At 41.6% G+C, this 17,182-nt stretch overlaps 1 protein-coding gene and 1 long non-coding RNA gene across 44 annotated transcripts in view; one reads left to right on the top strand and one right to left on the bottom strand.

The window, feature by feature from the left end:
* The window catches only part of LDB2 (LIM domain binding 2), a 359,745-nt gene that overhangs the window by 167,584 nt on the left and 174,979 nt on the right, over nucleotides 1–17,182 (bottom strand). The window lies entirely within an intron of this gene.
* LOC139082364 (uncharacterized) lies at nucleotides 10,878–16,246 on the top strand. Its single transcript, XR_011538283.1, has 3 exons — nucleotides 10,878–11,000; nucleotides 15,080–15,242; nucleotides 15,955–16,246. It is a non-coding gene; the product is annotated as an uncharacterized lncRNA (long non-coding RNA).

Here is a 17,182-nt window from a genome sequence, read left to right as displayed (position 1 = left end):
TAATTTGGTGCAGTGGAAGTTATATGTAAACACATCGACTTGTGCCTGGAGGATTTAAAGCAGAAAACGACCTTCAATTAAATGTTGAGACCTGCAAAATCATCACAGTTGATGTCTCCTTAACAAGCCTCTTGCTAAAATACACAAACAAGCACAAAGTTAGGAGCAACCTTGTCCTTAGGGAAATATCAAGTCTAAAATCCAACAGCAGCAGAAAAAGGGTTACTTCCAACCTAGGCTTGGAATGTGGAAATATACAGGTACGGTGCCCTGAGCATGTAATATTTATAACAGTCATACAACTTTAATTTTTCCTTCTTTGCTGTAGAAAGAAAGAATACTTATTTTTCGGTAAAGCTCAGCACTGCAGGGGGAAGCGAAAAAAGAACCTCTTCAGTTTGGAATTTTCCACTGCCCCCATCAGTCTAGTTAGGTGAGCGTAGCAGGGGACACAGAGACAAGAAGAAGTATAGGGAAAATGATCGGTCTTGGTGAGCTTCAGAAGCCCTTCACAGTCCACGAAGCTGATTTAACCTGCGCTACATTGGTGATGATGCCAGATTCACTTCTGCATCCTTTATAGATACATATCGTGGCCCATAGGTAGACATGCAAAGCGTGGGAGTGATGTCTGCTATAGAAACCCAAGGCAATATTTTCCTTCCTATGGGCATTTGCATTAATTCCTGTCTTCCTTGGGGTAGAAATTAGCACAAAAGTATTTACTCTCCAAATTTCCTCTCCTCTCCTCCAAGGCCCATTTATTTTTAGAGTGAGAATTAGGTAATTATCTGGACCAGACCCCCTGTAATTCTCATAAAAAGCGAACAAACAAAATGAGATTCAAGGGCCTCGGCTTGGCCTTGTGTAGGATGTTGGCAGTGAGGACACCATGTCGTAAGATGTGAGGGAGTGAGTCCCAGAGAAAGAGAATAAAATGAGAATAAAATGTGTATATTTATGCATCGTGATTTTATTTGAGCCTCATGAGTTTTGGTACCTAAGAATCTTTAGAGAGAAGAATCAGGCAACTGTTGCAGCCCTCACATTTTCTAGCCAAGTTGTGCCCTTGCACTATGGGGTACCTGATCCCTAGAGCAATGATTCTTATGCTTTTTGTCATCTGCATTCCTTTGGGACTCTGACACAAATCTACAGACACTGTCCCTAGAAAAATGCACAAACATATTAAAAAACGTGCATGTTTTCAGGGCATTGACAGGCCCCTGAAACACCGACTTGGGGTTCCTTGGACTTTATGTTACGAATCCATGTTAGAGGAATTTATGAAATAATCAAAGCTCACAACTTGCAAAGTAATAACAATAATAATAATAATAATAACAACAATAATAATCATGGGGAGTTGGGAAGGGAAAGAAAGATAAAAAGCAAAAGTAACTACAGAGATTCTTACAAAAGGAGTTTTTGTTCCCCCATCAAAAATGGTGCCCAAAAGCCATGAACTTCTTGCATTGGTAAAAATAAGAGTTACAGTAATCTTAACTCTCTAGTGCTCGTTAAATGCCGATTATATGCCTGGTATCATCCTAAGAATGTTAGCTGTATCGGCACTTAAAATCCACACAACTCCAGAAGGTAGGCACTTTGTACATAGGTAGCACATGAGTAAACTGTGCCACAGAGAGAACAAAGCTATGAATCTAGGCCATACGATGTTACAACCTCCATGATGACTAAAATGCAACTGGTTTTCATACAGGGTTTTGTCTTCATGCCAGAGACTGAAACACACCCCATGGGAATTTCCAATCCACGTGTGCTCTGCTGAGATTAGGGAGGGCTAGGAAGGGAGAAGACCTCGCAGGAGGTGGTGCATAAGCCAACGTGGTACATCTTCCCCAGATGTGGATAACTCAGATGCCTAACTTAGCGTTTTGCTTTTTTCATAGAAACACCCTTCTTTAAAATAAACATAAACTACAATGATACTTCTCTTCTCTTCAGTGATTACTCTCTCAGTCATAGGTTCCACCACCAGCTGTGATCAATGTTCTTAAACAGAGGAGAAACCAGTGCAGAGAGAAGGAGGCAGAAGATACAGAGCGAGCCTCTTCTGAGTTTCTTCTCAGAATTGGAGGAAAGTGTGAATGTGCAAGTAAATATGGCCATGTGTTTGTAAAACGCTGTTTTCACTAGCAACCATTGGGGTCAGGAATCCATTAAAACCCTCCCAGTAAGCTATCCCAAATGTGTGGACCAAATCCCAGCAGAAGATGCTTCCTCACAGTGCAGGCATTCAGCTAAGCTCTGCGGCTTTGAGGCAGAAGAAAACCAAACCAGCCACAGATGGCGTCAGCAGCCCCAGAAGCGGTCCACTGGAGCTGTGCTTTGTTTTAGCAGCTTACACTGTACAAAGTTTTAATGATTCCTTTGGTGTACATATTGAAGTGGGCTTAAGGTTATCCCCACAAATTTGCCTCCCAGTTTGCTTCCTTGAGAGAGAGAGGAAAGGCTGGGGTGTCAGGTCACCTGCTACTGTACTTGCACCTTGCTCTCATTAGCATCATCACGGAGACATGTACTTCAGAAGAAGAAAATTGTATGTTGGGGAGCTGCCGCATTCACGTTCCGTGGAGCATGCCTGCGCCAGGGACAGGGGTCTCGCCTCAGCGTCACCGATGTCCCTTCGCAACCTCTCTGTGGTGATCAGGGTTATCACAGAACTAGAGACACACATGAAAGGCGATCAGAGTTAGAAAGAAAAAAGTTAGCAAACCCTTTAAAAGAGTGAAAAGCCTTATAAAACATTGCAAAAAGAAATTCTATAGAAATGCTTTAAAATCAATGTAAATAGTCTTTAGCGTGACCATCATCTAATCAGAATGGACTGAACAAGGGATTGGCAAACTTTTTCTATAAAGGACCAAATGCTAAATATTTCAGATTTGGGAGCCATACGGTCTCTGTGAAGCCTACTTCAGTCTGCCCTCGCAGAGGGAAAGCAGCTATAGACAATATGTAAATGACCGGGCACGGCTGCGTACCATTCAAATTTTATTTATGGATGCTGAAATGTGAGTTTTATATAACTTTCATGTGTCATGAAATATTATTCTTCTCTTGATTTTTTTTCATGCACCTAAAATATAAAAACCATTCTTTGCTTGCAAGCCACACACAAAGAGAGGATGGGCCTGAACTGTCCCTCAGGTTGTAGTTTGGCAACCTCTGGACTGAATCCCCAACACGCAGTGTCAGAGGAATGGGGTCCGTGACTTCCCTCTGAGGCAGTTAGGGGGCGACTCTGGGCAGCCAAGGCCTGGGGCAGAGAGGGGAAGGAAAGAACATGGGAGTAACCTCATGGCAGAGGGATTCTTGGCTCTTCTTCTTGGCTGAGGGGCACTTGGTGGCCTGCTCCTTAGAATCGTGGCTCTGAACCTTTTTAGCCCTGGGGGGAAAAATAAAAGAATTTTTTCGCACCATCATCCAGCTCCTAGCAGGACAGCAAGCGCCTCTGGTGAAGAATGGGTTTTGTAAGTGATGGATGCTGCAGAGCCTGGAAGCAAACCCACTGTCCTTTAAGCCAGGGCAGCTCAAACTCTGCGAGTAGCTGATGTTTCAGTGATGAACTAATGATTACTGTTCTACAAAAGTAAACAAAAATAATCAGAGTTGCCACTTACGTTCAAAAAGTCTTTTTGGAGTTTCTATACATATATATATAGATATATAAAGATCCCCGAGGACCAGATTTGGTTCTCTCTCCCCAACCTGGTTGGGGCCCTTTAGGAAGCAGGGCTATAATTCCAGTATAAAGAAGAGCTGAGAATGTGGGAGCGGGCCGAACACATTGGAACCCAGCAGAAGGACAACAGGCCCCAGTTCGCTCTGCTGTAAATTGGTCATGGAAGGTCTATCACCTGTTTCTGCACATCAGAGTGTCATTCTGTGCAATCTGCGGTTGTGAAAAAGTGTTTTAGAGATGCTATCAAATCCTTTCTGGTATGGGGTCTAAATGATTGCAAACAGGGGGTTCCCACAGTCCTGGCATCTGTATTAGACTCACTTGCAGAGCTTTAATGAATACAGATTCTCATGGTCCACCCAGATTGCTTCTGATTCAGCAGGGGCCTGGGGATATGTCTTTGGAAAATAAAAAGGTCACCCGGGTCATTGTGATGCCAATCAGGTCTGGAGCTCACTGCTCTCATTGACAGACCCTGTGAGCTGCTTGGGGAGGTGAGAAGTATAGAAACGGTAGCTTAGAGTCTCCGCGGGCATCACAGTGGCCAAGCACAGAGGGAACTTCAGGGACTGCCAAATACTATCTTTCTGTCTTTTGCGACACAGAATTACCAGTTATTCAAAAATCTTGTCTTTGCTAAATCCACCACACCATGTGTCTGCCCCAGTAGAACTATACCCTCCCCAAATATATTCATTTATTCACAATTTTCTCCCAAATATATCACTTTCAACTCAAGTACCCAAAAAGCATTTCTTGAGCATAAACTATATGCACGACTGACAGCTACCCGTGGCCTTCGCCTATGACCTCAGGTGCTATTCTCCACGTCCATAATCTCACATGGCAGGCAGCCAAGCAGAAGTTCCTAATTACATTGCCAGGATGTTTGGCACCTCAAGACTAGAGACATGCTGCTCCCTCTGCCTGGACTGACTACCTCCTCCTCCATCTGCAAGTAATGGACCACTACCCATCCTTCCAAATCAGCTAAACTACTGAGTCCTCTGGGAAGCTCTCTGGGCCTCCAGCATCTCTCACCTGGACCACTGCAACAGCCTCTGACTGTTCTTGCTGCCCCTCCTGCCTCCTTCAGTGCATTCTTCACACAGCAGCTGGAAGGACTTTTGAAAAATATAAATCAGATCAAGTCACTCCCCTGCTTAAAACCCTCCTATGACTCCCCATTAAACTTCCGGGATGAAGCTTCTTCCCACATGGCCTCTGAGGCCCATGGGATCTGGCCTCTGCCTCACTGTGTAATGCCTGCCTATATCTCCTTTGCTTCCCCTCCCTCACCCTTGCTGTGCTCCCTGCTCTGTGTTCCTGTCTTAGGGATTGAGCGCTTGCCTTCCTCTGTCTGAACCCTCTACTCCTTGATCCTGGGGGTTGGCTCTGTTTTCACACCCACCCCTGAGCCTACGCACCTCCATGGGGAGGCTTCCTTGAGGCCCCAGTCCAGTGATGGGGATAGACTGGTGGGCAAGATAGACAGTTTCTGCTCTCACCAATTTGACACTCTAGTAGAAGACGACAGACAGAAAGCAAAAAATAACGTAAGGAAGACCGACTTCGGCAGTGGTAAGTAACATAAAGAAAATTAAAACTAGATGATGTGACAGAAATGTGTTCACCATTGCGGTGCCAGACACTATAAAAGAACTTGGAACATTGTCAGCACGGATTAAGCATTAGTTGAACAATGAATTACCCTTTGTGTATGTACAGTCTTTCTTTATATTTAAAGAAAATGGATCATAATTTATTCAGTGTCTTATGTTCCACATTTTCTGTTAATAATATATTTTGGAGAGTTTCCCCATAAGTGCATGCAAACCTACCCTGTTATTTATTGTTTTCATTCAAATGAACTGCACAGTTAACTTTTATTTACCAGTTTCCTGGTGATGGATCATTTCCGGTTTTGTTTTTCTTTAGTTTTGGTAATTACAAACAACACTTTACTGAACGTTCTGGAATATATATCTTGACACACTGGGCACCACATTAGCGAGGAAAATTTTGGGGGTTAAAATTTTGGGGTCAAGAGAATATGAACAATATAATTTTGATAGATATTGCCAAATTATCCTCAGAAACGATGTTACCATTTGATCTCCCATATCCTCCCAGCGTATGACAGTGTATTTGCATACACCCCACAGGTCCTGCTCTTACCAAACTTTTAGTCTCTCAATCTGATAGATTTCTCCTTGTTCTAGTTGATTTGCATTTCTTTAATTATGAATAAGGTTGAGCATCTTTTAATATGCTTATTGGCTATTTGCATTCCTTTCTGACTGTCTTTTCATATCCTTTGCCTTTATTCTATTGGGTTGTTCATCTTTTTTCTTATTCTTTTCTGTGAGTTCTTTGTAAATTAAGGAAATTTGCTTTATGATTCTTATTGCAAATATTTCTTTCTGGTATGTCCTTTTTCTTTTCATTTTTTTCTTTTATATTTATTTATTAGTGTACTTTTATTTGTCACACAGAGAAGTTTTGAATTTGTATAAATGCAACTGTATTATTTTCTTTTATGGCTCCTAGGCAGTGGTTTATTTTCCAGGTAATAAGCACCTCAGTGGTCTCACCATGAACAAAATTATTGTCTTAGTCCATTCGGGATACTGTAACACAATACTATAGACTGGGTGGCTTATAAACAAAAGAAATTTATTTCTTACAGTTCTGGAGGTTGAGAAATCCAAGACCAAAGGCACCAGCAGATTCAGTGTCTGTAAGAGCCTACTTCCTGGTTGGTAGACGGCTGTCTTTTCACTGTGTCCTCATGTGGTGGAAGGGCTAAAGGAGCTCTCGTCTGCCTCTTTAAGGGCACTAATCCCATTCATGAGGGCTCCAGCCTCATGACCTAAACACCTCCCATGGACCCTACCTCCTAATACCATCACATTGGGAGTTAGTTTTCAACACAAGAATTGGGGGGACACAAACATTCAGTCTATAGTAATTCTATAGAGTCTTCGTAGTAAAAGAACTTACAGAAAACCAAGGAAAACTTTCCAATCAATGACAGAATCTCTTCCTTGATACCTCTAATGGAAGATCAGCCAGCTTCTTCTTCAGACTCCACAGCAATTGAGTTTTCCATTCTAAAAAGTAGCCTTTTATGTTGTTAAACAACTTTTTATTCATTTGTTCAAATAAGAAGTAGAGGAACTGTGGTCCGGGCAGGGGAGCAGCATACACAGAGGTCAAGGGCAGGAGATGATGTCACCTTTAGGAGCCACGCATCCTTCACCTTTAACATGAGCTAGTTCCTCCTGATACACAGCCAAAAACTGTCTCCTAGTGTTTTCTCAGGACTTTGAAATAAAGTGAACACATTTGAAATAAAAGAGTCTGCCAATCTTTTCAATTCATGCTGCAAAAATCAAACCAACACTACACGATAAGGATCATCCCTAACTAATTGTGTAGTAAATTCTGGCACAGATTTCACTCTCTGGTGATATTATCAAGTAATGAGGATTTTTTTCCAGTTCACAGGAATAGGATGTACTTCTGTGAGTTTGCCTATAAAATAACTTCTGTATATCAATACCATTTTCCACTGACTTTTATTATGTAATTAGGTATATGATGGCCTTGTATCAACATCTATTATGCAAATAAAGATATGTTCCCATGGAGAATATTTGAGATGGAAAAGTATATAGAATATCTAGAAATATTAAGAAACTGCACTAAGAATTGCAAGAGAAATAAAGCAATAACTCCAATCTCAAAAATAAAAACTATAGAGAAGAGGAACAAGGAAGAAAAGGCCAAAGATAGATTTATAGCTTAAAACGATCACTAATCCAAAGAAAAACTTCAGCCTGTCATTGCTCACTTTTCTCCCCTCCGGGAGGGGAATTGAGAAAAGTGCCTGAGAGGCTAGAATTCCCATCATGCACTCTGTTCCCAAGATGGCTGGTGGTGGTTCCACTTACAACACGGATGATAGGGCTGCCAGATTTAGCAAATAAAAATATAGAACATCTAGTTAAATTTCAATTTCAGATAAACAATGAGCAATTTTTAATGTAAATATGTCTCAACTAGTGAGTAGGTGCCCTATATTCTATCTGACCAACCTAATGAATGGTCCACTTCTTATTTCCCTTTTGGAAATTCCAAACTCCACAAAAATGACCCTTGAGGTAACTCAAAACATATAAGACCTTTATATTATGTGCTAAATACCCTTGGTTGCCATGTTAGGAGATGTTCTTGTCCTGAAAAGTTCCAAATATCTTAGAAAAAAACTCCAACTACATATTTCACTTATATATAAACACCTTCTGACCTGAGAAACAATTACCACATGCTTTCCCACTGGAAACTTCTATTTCATATTCATATTCAATCACAGCGTACCTGCAAAGATGCTCTTGAATTGGAGTAAGACAAACTAGACTAAGCTGGGCAGAAGCCAGACTAGGTAGTCAGAAGCCCATGGAATCCTCTTACCAGTGTCCCCTTGTAAATATACAAAGTGGGAAAACTTGAGGTAAAAACAAAGTCTCGTTGGGTTCTAAGTAAAAGCGATCACTTCTGACATCTCCTAGAACAGTTTGGGTAATGACTTCATAAAGAAAGTTAAAGCCCCCAACTGAATAGATAAAAATAAATGTCTTCATCAACTTACAAAGTAAAGTGACAAATAAGCAAGCAAATCACAGCCAATATTGAACAATACTGGTATGAATAGCTCGCACTTTGCGCTAAGTGTGTTTTATAGGTATTAACTCATTTGTTACCCAGAACAGTGCTGTGAGGGAGGGACTCATGATCTCCATTTTGCTGCTGAGAAGTCTAAAGCACAGAAGAGTTAAATAATGACCCAAGGTTACACTACCAGGAAGTGGCCAAGACGGGATTCAAACTGAGGCAGGGAACATGACGTCTCCTTTCTATGATGCCACTTGCTCCTTAGTTTATCTGCCAAGCAAAAGGTAAAATAGAATTTTCTCAATACCCATGCAGAGCAAATCTGGTGGCCTCTCCAGAGGGCTCATTCTGATTCTACCAGGATCCTTACTGGGCAGCCTCAGGCTCCCCAAAATGACCTAAAGCCTAGGTAGATACCCTTCCAGCTGACAAGTATAGTGTTAGTCTCTTGACCAGCCTCACCACCCCTTATGCTCCCAGAAGTGGGGCAAAAGTGGATGACAAAAGAGCAGAGTGGACTGAATGTCTGAGATCTGGCTGGCAGCCACGTGACTTTGAACAAGTCATGGGTCTCAACATTGTAGTGGTCTCCTCATCAGAACAGCAAATGAGAAACTGAGAATGGCAGCCAGCCTAGAGTGAGTTCCTCCCATGTGGCAGGCACAAGGCTGCACACTTAGCATATACGGTGCCAGGAACATGAGATCATAACTCCCGTTGCCACCCTAGCTTTGCAGATGAGAAGACTGAGATGCAGAGGATTAAAGTAACCCTCCAGAAGTCACACACCCGATCAGAAGCCAAGTCAGGGGTTTCATCAGGTCTGTTTCACTTCTGGGAGCAGCTGGAGCTAAGTGCACAGGCTGTGGTGTTCATGCTGCCTGGGGATTAGTCCTGTTCTAACACTGATGTTTTGCTGTGTGATATTCTGCAAGTTATTTAACCTTTCTGTGCCTTGTTTATTTCATCTGGAAATTGGGGGAGTAGTAGAGTTTCTGTCACAATAAAGAAGACAATGTATGTAAAGTGCTTAGAATATATGTCAAGTGCTCACTCGGGCACAGAGTGGGCGCTAACACAAGCTGCCTATTACTATTACTATTTGTGCTCTTCCTATTTCAGCACCTTGCCTCCGTCTTAAAAAAAGGAAAGATTTACAGCCCAAAAGGCATGTGCTCCTAAAATCCTAGAAATCTGGAAGTGAGAAGAGAAAAAAGAAAATGAAACAAAGACCAAGGTTCCTTCAAGAGAAAAGAAGTCCTTGCGAAGGCCTGCTGGACGTTTTCTCCTCAAAAGGAGAAAAATCTGCAATAGGCAATCCTTTGAGTTTCAAATATTTTATTCCCATTTGGTTTGCGATATTCAAGTGCCAACACTTTGCGTGAACTTGGAAAGCTCTCTGCTTGGTTATCAATATATTTTGTAAGAAGGATTCATGAAAGGAAAATCCAAACTGCGCATCCTGCATGCTCCCATCCGTCTCCCCTCCCAGCCTGACAGCACACCACCCTGAATCACCTGGACGTGAACACGTGCATGCGTTGTTTTAAAAGTCATCACCGAAGTTTCCACCTGTCCCTCTTACTCAACGCCTTCTCTCTTCCAGGGCAGTTGCAAGAGGTACACAAGGATGAAGTGAAGATGAAAAAAGCTACTGTTGTGTTTTAGGCTTTGTCGGACTTTATTTTCCTTGCCCAAGTGCTTCTTCTCTGCAGACTTTGTGATGTGGGTTAGTCTCATCCTCCTCTTATCTACTTCATTCGGGGTGGATGGAAATGATGGCTGTGCAGGTCCAGGTGCCTTCTTGCATGGGAATCAAAGAGCGAGGCCCAGTCCCACCAGCATTTGCACAGACATATGCCCACGTAGGAACAAGGGGAACATGGCTGGAGCTTCATTGCATACCATGACTTGTGGGGCTGCTAATGACTGCCCTTGATGACATTTCATGCCCTACCCCTCCTGCTCTCCCATAGTGAATTGCTTGAGTTGCTCCCAGGCCTTGAATGCCTGATGTACCCTCCCTACCCTTATCCATGTCCCATGCAAACAATGCTTCTGTATGGAAAATTCCCTTCCCTCCCCTTATCATATCTACTCATTCTGAACGGCTGAGTTTAAATATGGCATCATTTAGGAAGCCATCCTCATCAAGTCTGGATTTATTGTCCTTCCTGGTACTGCTATACCCAGAGTGTCAGTCAACCCACATTTATTCAGCATCTTCTACATGCTAAGCCTTGCTTTAAGTGATGGCAATTTCACGTAGGCAGAAGGGCAGTAATGACCATAAAAGGATGATGTGGTAAAAAATAAGCGGAGGCATGAAACTGGGAAACCAGATATGAATCTTCTAAAGGAGGAACTAATATTTAAGCAAAGTCTTGAAGGCTGAGAAAGAGCCGGCCATGGAAGGATCCAGGGCAGAATGTTCCAGATGGAAGGAACTATGCAAAGATTCTGAGGTAAGAATGGGTTTGGTGTGTGGGAGGGACAAAGAGCTTCCTGGGGGAGAATACTAGCAGCTGGTGTCAAGAGAATCATTGTCACGACCAGTTTACATCCACTGATGGGCAGTGAGCAGTCAGACATATGAGAAGAGCTTTAGAATCAGGTAGTCATCTCCACCACTGATTAGGTGCACGGCTTTGGGCAAATTATTTAATCACTCTGCTCATCAGGTTCCTCGGCACCTGACAGCACTTCAAAATAGATCTTAGAGTTAGTCAAACAACTGCTATTTTGATAACTGGGTGTCAAAAAATTTAACTTTTGGGGCCAGCCCCGTGGCCGAGCGGTTAAGTTCATGCACTCTGCTTCAGCAGCCCAGGGTTTCTCTGGTTTGGATCCTGGGCACAGACGTGACACAGCTTGTCAGGCCATGCTGAGGCAGTGTCCCACATAGCACAACCAGAAGGACCTACAACTAGAATATACAACCATGTACTGGGGGGCTTTGGGGAGAAAAGGCAGGAAAAATAATTTAACTTTTATGAAGCTCATTTTTCTTGCATATAAAGTATGCCACATATATAAGCCTGGCATTTAGGATATGGTCAATACATTGTGTACACTATCATTGTTGTCATCATTTATGTGGAAGGAATAATACCACCAGCTCACAGATCTTTTGAAAATTACATGTAATTTCTGCACAGTGCTCAAAACTTAGTAAGGATTTACCATGTTAGTATAGTAGATGTTTCTTATTTTGAGTTTTCCCAGGAACCATTCCCCTATCTACCAGCATCGAGATTTCCTGTAGGGAAGGACTTCTTTCAGTTGGCTATATTTGGTGGGACTGCCAATTGGGTGCTCCTCAATTCCCCGGCCAAGTGACCTAAGCTGAGCCAAGCACACACGCCTTCCCCAGAATCTGGGTCTTGAGTAGAGTCAACAAGACTAAACGAAGACGGCATTCATTCCCTCTAGCAATGGCACGTAACAGGTCTTTTCCTTTATGAGACCATTATTGTGATTTGTTTCCTCTAGTCTCTTTTAAGGCCTGTTCTCCTTTTTCTATGAATTCTAGAATTCCTGATAGCCTCCTAATTTATTCTCTTTTGCTTAAGTTAAGCCGAGTTATTTTCTTTCGCTTGCAATCAAAAACTGTAATCAATTCATATGGCCATATTACTGTTATTATTATTATTATTATTACTACTAGAGAAAAGGGTTTAACTAATGTTATTATTGTTTATTATTTTTTGATGGTATTTGGGGTATAACCTACCCACAAATTTCCTGCCTAAATTGGGAATAGATAATAAAAATCAAAAGAAAGCCACATAAATCTCTACTCATTTCATGTTTATGCCCACACCTGCTCTTTATACATATCTATTCACATAGCTTGTATGATTTGTAGTTAAAGACCAAATCCTGGCTAAAGTTCAAGGCAAGGAAAAACTTACAAACGAGAGACTGGGCCTTCGGTTTAATGTCTATTCTCAAGGTCAATGACATAGTCTCATAAAGAAAATCTCTGATCAAATCTAAGTGGAACACGATGCTTGTTAGGCTGGGCTCTCTGTGAGGAGGACAAGGATGAAGATTCAAATCTCCTCCACCTGTGGGAGCCACAGACGGCTCTCTCACAGACGAAAGGGAGGCGGGTGGAAAATCAAGATGAACAAGTGGCATTCCAGAGAATCCAGAGGGCTCCTATGTGTTTTCTCTAGGTCTGCAACTCTGATTCTCTGACTTTTTGTTTTCGTGCATGAGGATCATTAGTCTAAGAGCAAATATTACCTACCTCTACTTTAATCTTTACTTACTCGAGTTCCTCACCACTATAATTGAAGCAAAATGACTTTCGTTATTAGTTCAAAAATAACTATATATGCTCCTCTCATAGTTTATATAAATACCGTCACGTATCATTTACAGAGCTGTTGTAAAGGCTAAAAGCATCCTGTGCCTTCCCACCTTCACCATAGTATTGAATTAGAGTCTACACTTCTTCATGCCCTCCCCGTCTTGGAATGACACATCTGTGTCCTGCGGCGTCTGACTTTGCCCTGTCTCCTGTTAGAGTGAGTGAGGTCTATTTTCCCACCCATAGAGGTTGTTTGTGACCATGTGACATCCTTTGGCCAACAGAAAGTAGGCAAAAGTGAAGACGTGCCTGTTCGGAGCCAAAGTTTCAGGAGGCATAGCAAGTATCCACTCTCTCCTCCTCCTCTGGCAATTCACTATCAGAACAACATGACCCAAAGCCACAATTCCAAGGAGAATGAGGCCCATTAAACCCAACCTGTGGCCTGGAGCCAAGCCTAGCCGACCTTCAGCTGACACAGAGCTGCCCCAGCCAATCACAGACCCATGAAGCAAAAAGTACCGCTTGTTTTAAGTCACTCCGTTTTGGTGCTATGCAGCAATATCGTGATGATAGTTGAGCAATGTACTAGCCTTTCTCACACAATTCTAGCATCCTTTGAATGATTTTAAACTCTGCCAAGTCAGGGCCAGGGTCTATCTGGTCCACTGTTGTCTCCTCCACTCTTAAGGACAATTGATAATGCATATATTTAACAGTCTATGAGTCTATTGCATGAGTTTCTTATATTAGTCTACTCCTCTCTCACCAGTCAGATGTGAATTTAAGAGAAATAAGCAATCCTACTTTAAGAACGGTATCCACAAAATACATCTGAAATTATCTTTCACTTTTTCTAGTAACTGCATAATCAATCTTTTTAAGTGAAAAAAATAAATAGGCAAATCTTACGGACAATAGCTCGGATGACACTTTAAAAACTGTTGGAGAAAATACTCCCTTGTATGGAGGGTCCAACAATGCCAGTAAAACTAATTCTGAATTTATATATCTCTTTATTCACTCAACAAGACTTTTGGTAGAGAACCTACTTTGTGCTGAGCCCCATATTAGGTCCTTGAGATGGAGAGCAAGCTCGTGGTTCTTGCCCTCAAGTCATTTCTACTATAGTGGGAGGGGCAATTCCACAGACGTCTGAAGTTCAGTGTGTTTAGTGGATAGAGAGAAAGAGGGTTCTTCCTACGGGGGCATAAAAGAAGCGGCTAACCTGGAGAGGAATCAGGGGAGACCTCTTTGAGCAGGTTGAGCTGGCCGCATCTTAAATGATGAGTAGGAGATAGCTGATGAATAATAAAATTGAGAGAAATAACATCAGCAACTGTTCGCAGAGACACCGTGGCTGACAGGATAGCAAGGCTGCCTTCATTTAGAAGCAGCTTATTCTTGCAGTTTCGGGTTTGAGCTCAGTGTTTACCTGTCTACCTTTACTGACCATGATTTTGCCCTTTCCACATTCCCTAATCCTCGAGGAAAAGGATTATTTTTCACTTTGGCAAGTAATCTAGGATGAGGTAAAGTCCGTAAGACTTTTAGACAAAATATTCACAATTTCAATCTATTTGACCTCCATAATAAAATTAATAATTCTATTGCACTTAATGTGGGGGACAGAAGGTGCATACGGAAGTCTAGGAACTAATTCAGTGAGTTAAAAATTTGATAATTTGTGAATTTCACAACTCAAAAGACAATGTTTTGGGTCATTTTACGCCACTGAGAATTTCACCTAATACTTACGACATACAATGCGACTGCTGTCTTTCTATTATATACATTTGGCAAAAAAATAGCATAATAATGAAATACAATTCTAATATTGTGCTCTAACCTTTTAGAGGAAGGAAAAACCCCTATAATTAAAATATTATACAAAATGACCAAACGGACAAGGCAGTAATGTAAAATAAATCCCAGAATGTAATGAGCTTTTTAATCATCACTAGTTAAGACAATTGGTTGGGCCTGTTATTTTCAGGCGCAAGCTAAAATCATTTCACGTGATAATTTCGAGGGTTAATTGTTGCAGTTTATTCAATGCAATCTTCTCCACCGGCTTTATTTTTATCTGCCAATATACCAATACGCCATGATTAGCATAAATTAAACTAAATGAATTCCGTGGGTTACTAAATTATTTTACACTGATCTTTTTTTTATTTTCATCTCCAAACATTTAAAGGTTAGGGATGGGTGAGTGGTTTGATGGCAAATTCCAACATCCAGCTGCTCAGCCTCAGCTTAAAAAAAAGCTTAAAAACTAGGTGATTGATTTTCAGAAATCTTGGGTAGAAAAATACATTGTGAAAAATGTCATCATGCAAGATGTTGTATCATTATACACTGACCTTTTACAGAGGCCCACATGACTCACGGCTGGGAAGCAAGGAGCTCGACATGCAAACTTAGATAATGCAGAATGAGAAAGATTCAAGTGTGTGCCTCAAATGAGCGATTTCCAGTGTTCAAATTGACATGTGGTGACCTTGGATGACTCTGGTAACATTTGTGCTTAACAAAGTGAGTTTTATCTAATTTAGAAACGCCATTCTTTTAACCCTGTCTTATTGGTGGTAACTCGTCTTTCACTGAGAAGCTCACCATAGGACCCCTAGACTCCCACCCGACTTTAGAAAGAAAGTCTCTTACAGATGGTCAGCCCGCTCCACGGTCAGCCCGCTCCAAGACCTCTTCCCATCCAGGACTACACTCCTCCAGGAAACCGCCTCCTCCTCCCCACTGCATCGCTCCAGAGACTTTCTCTTCCTACCTACAGACACTCCTCCCTCCTCTGCACTACCTCACTCCTGTGGGAATTCACCTACCATCAATAGAACAATTTTCTCCTCTGCAAATGTGGCCCCAGAGAAACTTTTCTTTCTCAGTTAACAACATTTATTATGCACCTATCATGTGCCAGACTCTGGGCCTGGTGCTGGGGATACATTCTTGAACAAAGTAGAAAAGGTCTCTGCTTCACGAAGCTTGCAGTCAATCGGAAAGACAGTAGTTACAATAAAGTCATAGACATACTATCTTCAGGCTAGTACAGAGACCTATCAGAAGAGGGGAGCATCTCTTCTCCCTCATCAAGTTTCCTGTGTTCTCTCTCTGGAAGCTACCCCTTCCCCCACACCTGCTCTTCTCCTTAATGGGAGGGTTGGGTGGGCAAAGCCTTGGCTTTCCTTGGAGGGGAAAAGGTGACAACAATAATGTGCTCCTCACTCTACAGATCCTCACTCCTCAAGCCACCTCCTCCCATCCTGGTGCCTCGAATACTCAGGAGGCAAGAGCTGATCAATTGCTTCTTTCCTCCCAAGTTAGGGTTTGGATTCAATAGCAGCCCTTCCTTCCATCATGTGCTTAGCGTTCAGTCCCGTGTGGAAGGCTCTCCATGATATCTGGTTGCCTATTCTGCCCATCACCGAATTCTCATTTATTTACCCAGTGCCTAGCTAAGAATACGTGCGCAGTAAATATTTCTTGAATAAGTTAAATGAATAAATACATGTTAAGTGAATAAATTGTTTAAAGAATCATGATATATTCAATTACAGTGGATAATGTTTGATGTTTGAGTAGAAAGATGTGATTATACAAAACTATTCTGCAATGGATAATAACATGAAATTCAAAACGATCGTGAATCTGTTTCAAGTTTGAGCTTTACAAGTCTGAGGGTTGGTTGTTTTTTTAACATTTTCAAGTTTGAGTTTTCCCCATGGGAAACTCATTCTGTCATTTATGAACCAAGTGACTATCACAAAAGGGCCTCAGGTCTCAAATACCTGAGCAAGACTGCCAGTTCCATGAGCACATGGGGTCTATCTTATCCAAGACTGAGTCCCTATTACTGAGAGCACAGCTTAACACAAAAAGGTACTGAATTAGTCTTTGTTGAATATATTAAACAAATGAGTTAAACTTTTGACTCACAAGCCACTTGTATGTTAAGGCTCTTCTGCACAAGAATTCAACTAGCAGACTGCAGAAGAGTTTTGTTAGATCTGCATGTTGGTTTTCTAAACTTTGAATTTTTTACCAGAATAAGAATTTTAATATAAAAACATCTGACATTTAAAAATTTTGACTTTCACTTTTCTTTGAAATAGAAGTCTCTAGAAATAGTGTAAGTGGAATAATGCCAGTGGGAATTCATCTGGAGCTTTGTGGGGCTATCTAGTTTGGATGTGTGGGGGACTGGAATTGGCCACCCCAAGATATATCTCTTTGGCATGAGGATTATTTTGGGCTGGTTACTTTTAAAAACTGCAGACATGAGAGTCACTCTGAAAAGTAGAATTTAACCCTTTGTAAAGAGGCATTTACATTTGTAAAGGAAATCTCTATCTGTAAAGGTGTCTTTCTCTCTGTACCAGGGGGGATGACCTTATCTCTAGAAACTCTTATCAGTGCAGAAGGCAAGGACTTAAATCTGCATAATAACCTTACTCTTTTTT

Source organism: Equus przewalskii, chromosome 3, assembly GCF_037783145.1.
Source record: "Equus przewalskii isolate Varuska chromosome 3, EquPr2, whole genome shotgun sequence".
In the NCBI taxonomy this organism is placed as follows: domain Eukaryota; kingdom Metazoa; phylum Chordata; class Mammalia; order Perissodactyla; family Equidae; genus Equus; species Equus przewalskii.
This window is presented reverse-complemented; position numbering and strand designations above follow the sequence as displayed.